Source organism: Lolium rigidum, chromosome 3 (genome assembly GCF_022539505.1).
Source record: "Lolium rigidum isolate FL_2022 chromosome 3, APGP_CSIRO_Lrig_0.1, whole genome shotgun sequence".
Classification (NCBI taxonomy): domain Eukaryota; kingdom Viridiplantae; phylum Streptophyta; class Magnoliopsida; order Poales; family Poaceae; genus Lolium; species Lolium rigidum.
The window spans coordinates 27,317,455-27,322,595 of record NC_061510.1 but is presented as its reverse complement, the minus strand read 5'-3'; positions in this window follow the sequence as shown (position 1 = coordinate 27,322,595).

Here is a 5,141-nt window from a genome sequence, read left to right as displayed (position 1 = left end):
TCTATGATAACTACGTTGCCCGCCATCAAAGACGCTTCAGTACGGGCAACGCATGAACAACGTGGAGCTTGTGCTTGCCCTAGATCGCAAGATGCGATCTAGGCAGACATGTCGCTACCCGATTGAAACCCTCGAGACGAAGGAGTTGGCGATGCGCCGAGATTGGTTTGTTTTGGGGTGAACGTTGTGTTGTTGTTTATTCCATAAACCCTAGGTACATATTTATAGTCCAGGGGACTTTCTAATGTGGGCGTGCACTAAACCGTGCACGAGATAAACTCTAACTTTTAATCTAGATACAATCTACCATAACTAAAGATACACGGGCAATCTAGCCCAAATTCCCCGCGCAAGGCCGCTTCAGAGATCTTCCACGTGTAATCTTCCAAGCCCATCCTGATCGCAGCCCACCTCCTGATTTGGCCAAAATCTGGTGATAACAATAACTAAAAAACCAACAAAGTTCTCGACAAAGTACTCGAAAATGAATGAAGTGAAAGAAAAAAAATTAAGCAGGAGGGCCCAGTCGGAAGTCATGCTGCACCCATGTTTGAAAAAAATCCCTCGTTGTATCCTTCAATCGTGTAGATACATCCGTAAAGAGGCTGCGATGCTCCACTCGCTGTAGAGGAAACCATAAACGGAGTGTAGCTGTGCACCGGTAGATAACCTGCGTAAGAGAAGAATATGCATTGTTACAAACCTTGTCATTTCTACATAGCCATATCGATCAAATAATGACAATCCCTCTCATCCTAATAAGACGCTTAAACCTGGTATTCACACCATTGAGCCAGTTACCAAAAATATTCACAACACGACGTGGTGGGTACAAGGTACGTAGAACCTATCTGGATGGCTAACCATATAGATCTAGCAAATTACACTGGAAGAATAAGTGTTTTATGGTCTCGTCATGATGACAAAAAACACACTTTTTTACTTCCATGCCAATTGTGTTTGGCTTATCCTTGGTGAGAATCACACTACGACAAAGATACCACACAAACACCTTTGTTTTAAGAGGTATCTTCATCTTCCAAATTTTGAATTATTATTGACAGGAATATTAGGTTGGATTAAAGCATTGCACATGCAAGCCACCGAGAATGAACCACTCCTAGTAAGATTCCAATGAAACTCATCAGACCCCTGCATTAGATGTACCGAATCTAGATGTTGCAACAAGTCATTCCATGATTCTTGTCTAGGTCCAATGAGACTTCTTCTGAACACCACGTTCAGTGGGAAAGTTTCCAACACCTTAGAGAGAGTGTCGCCTTTGTGACGCACAATATTATACAACGCCGGATATTTTTCTCGTAGCGTGGCATTACCTAGCCATTTATCCTCCCATGAACGAATTTCCAACACATCCCTAGAGAAAGATCCGTGTGAAAAGAAGAACCTCTTCATTGCCATATAAGACATGTCTGCCATTTATGTACTCTAATCGGTCTTCTTCTTCTTCTTTATCTTTAGTATATATATATATATACATGCATTTCTCCTGCATGGTTTGTAAAAAACTATGTTCTGTCCTCTTTACCAACTTTCTTTGTAAGTTCTCTCACAATATATGTTGGGCTGTTGGAGCAAGAAGATAAATACAAAAGGTATTGTTTATGGAGAAACAAAGACCTGAATAAGAGAAACATTTCCCTAGCCGCTTGGGAAGTGGTATGCAAGCCAAAAGATAAGGGGGATTAGGTGTTGTGGATTTAAAAGATAAGGGGGAGATAACACAAAATAATTTCACTTAATTGCAACGAGGAAAAAAAATCTTCCAATTAGACAAGAGGAAGGAACTATTGTTGGCCAAGAAAATTTCAAAACTTACATATCTGAGTACTAAAAGAACCTATTCGGCCCACCTATACCCAGTAATTGCACCATGATAAAATTCATGACACGGGATATAAAATAGATTTATACGGAAGAAAATGCAATTTTGATAGATGATTTTCAGATAAAGAGGTTTATGATGCCATAATGCAAATGAACAAAAAGCAAAGCTCCAGGACTGGATCGGTTCCTGCTGAGTTCTACCAAAGAGGGGAGCTACCTCTTTTCCATTAGAACTTTGTGATGATTCTACTACTTCCTGTGAAAGAGAATGCTATTCAAATTCAGCAGTACTATCCATAGGTCTTTTAAATGTAAGCTTTAAAGTGTTCATTAAAGTTGGGACAAACCGAATAGCTAATATTGTTGATAATGTGATATAACCGACTCAAACGGTTGTCATGCCGGGTAGACACATACTTGAAGGTGTGTTATACTCTATGCGACCATCCATGAAATTCATAGAAAAAGGTAGATGCGATTTTCTTTAAAATTAATTTTAGAAAGGCATATGATAGGGTGAATAGGATTTTTTTGCAACATGCATTAAGGATGAAAGGATTTGACCCTAAATGGTGTAATTGGATCCACAATTACATTGACAAAGGTAGTGTGGCCTAGTACCTGCTCCCAGCTTCAGACTGTTGCGTCCCATCGAGGCTGAGGCATACTTGCGCCGCGGCCTTGATCAACTGGCGGCATCGCGACACATTTTTCGGTTCGCCATCACGACGAAGTAGTGGGGCAGCCCACTCCTCCACCAACATCGACGCTGGATTGTCCTTCAATGTAACCTTGCGTGGCTTCGCCGACCCCTTCGCAACCGCCTTCTTCCTCGGGGCATGTCGGAAACGGTGACGCCGAAACATGCGCTGGAGAGGAGGGTGGGAGATAGATAGCAGGGCGGGAGAAATGAAGCAGCCAACGAGAGTGGAAGGAAATTGGGGAATATAAGTAGGGTTTTGGGGCTAGTGACTATCAAGCGGGGCCCGCGGACAAAATCCGACGTGTCACCAGGTGCCGGCGCCCCAATTCAAACCTCGTCTGAAGGGGGCCTGTGGGGAATTGCCAACAATTTTATTAGGACATAAAACATGTTGGCTATTTTTAAGACGTGCCGATATGAGTTCAAAAATAATGCCTCGTGACCACTATCGCCGCCGCAACCATGCTTCGCACCGACGGTCCATTGCTGTCGGTAGGAACCCACTCCACCACCGCATACAATCTGCTGCAACCCTCGCCACCTCGTCGGTCTTTCCCACCATCGCCGTCCACCCTTTCCCGCCACCACTCCTATCTCCATCCCCACCGCGCTCTCACCTTGCACGCGAGGTGTTCGGCTATTTGCCAATGCAATGGACTCGCACGATGAGGATGTCATGGCCGCGCTCATGGACGAGGAGCTCGCTGTCGCGGCTGCTACCAGGGACGCCGCTGGAGACGACGAACATCTGGCGATCCTCATCTCCCTCTTGGCCATGATCGCCGAGGAGGACAAACCGACCATTGGTGTCTTTGCGTCGGGGCGTCGCAAGAGCAAGCCAAGGCAGAAGATGGAAGGCTACCGCATGCTCTACGCCGACTACTTCACGAATGATCCATTGCACGGCGATACCGTATTCCTATGTTGTTTTCGGATGAGTAGGAAGCTCTTCCTAAATAGAGTCGAGAATTTGAGGGAGATCGACTACTTCAAATTGAATAGAGATGCTGTCGGCGAACTTGGTTTCTCGATAATTCAGAAATGCACAGTGGCTCTTCGGATGCTTGCCTATGGAATTACAGGTGATACACATGATGACTATCTGCGCATGGCAGAGTCCACGACCATTGATTGCATGTATAGATTCTACAGGGCTATTGTGGAGGTGTTTGAAAAGACCTATCCGCGCACACCCAATGCGGCAGACAGAGCTTGGGTATTGGCACAAAATGCAGAGAGAAGTTTTCCTGGGATGCTTGGCAGCATCGATTTTATGCACTGGCATGAAAGAACTGTCCATTTGCACAACATGGCATGTATAAGGGACACAAGGGTGCATGCAGTGTGGTGCTTGAGCGATGGGCTGACCCGGGACCTGCGGATTTGGCATGTGTTCTTCGGCATGGCAGGATCACACAATGATATCAATGTGCTGCAGTGCTCCGACGTGTTCCAGAAGCTTGTCGAAGGCAATGCTCCTCCGGTGCAGTTTAAGATCAATGGCCACCAATATGACAAGGGCTACTATCTTGTAGATAGCATCTATCCAAGATGGTCACATTTGTGAAGACAATCTCGAACCATGTACCTGGAAGGAAGAAAGCTTGGTTTGCTCAAATCCGGGAGGCTGCCAGAAAGGATGTGGAAAGGGCATTTGGGGTGATGCAATCTCGCTTTGCCATTGTCTGATACCCTGCTCTTACATGGTCCAAAGAGCAGATGTGGGAGGTCATGATATGTTGTGTCATACTGCAAAACATGATCATCGAGAGAGAGCGGAAATTTCCAGTGTTTGACACTTAACCATATGAACGGATGTGTCCTCTTGCAGATGTTGATCACAATGTGTCTCCCGCATTTGCTGCTTTTCTCCCAGACGTCAAGAAGTCTGAGACTTCAACACTCATCACCAACTGCAAGATGAAGATGATCTGGTGGAGCATTTGTGGATTCTCAAAGACGGCATCTAGTATGTTTATTTCTTTGCCATTGTGATTTAATTTTTTTAATTTGTGTGGTTTGATGAACCTAAATTATGTGTGTGCTATGTTGAGCTTGTTGAATTATGTCCAATATTTGTATAAGTTGTAATAAATTATCATAATTTATTTGTTGTTTATTTAAATTATATATGAAATTGTATTGGGGACATCATATGAGGTGCGCGGCTGAGCGTCGACATGTCCCCATTTATCATTTTAGGCCAACACCTCTCATACGGTCCCTAAAATAGTTGTGTTGGATACCGTATGGAAAGAACGAGTGGAGATGCTCTAAATCACTTGTATTAAATAGCTATGGGTCGTCGCTATACCTGTGCATTCTTCGGGCCGGGCCTAACAAAGCCGCAAAAAACCCAGGCCTAGACCTGACCCGACCCGACCATCGGGCCTAACTTTTAGGCCCAAGCCCGGCCCATTACTGCGAAAGCCCCGTCAGGCGTCGGGCCTCGGGCTAGGCCTTGGGCCGGGCCTCTTCCCTATTTCATGCATTTCTCAAGCCCAGGCTCGGTCCGTCACAGTCATCGGGCCTAAATTTTCAGCCCAGGCCCGACCCATAGGCATGCTCGGGCTGGCCCAAGCCCGGAAAT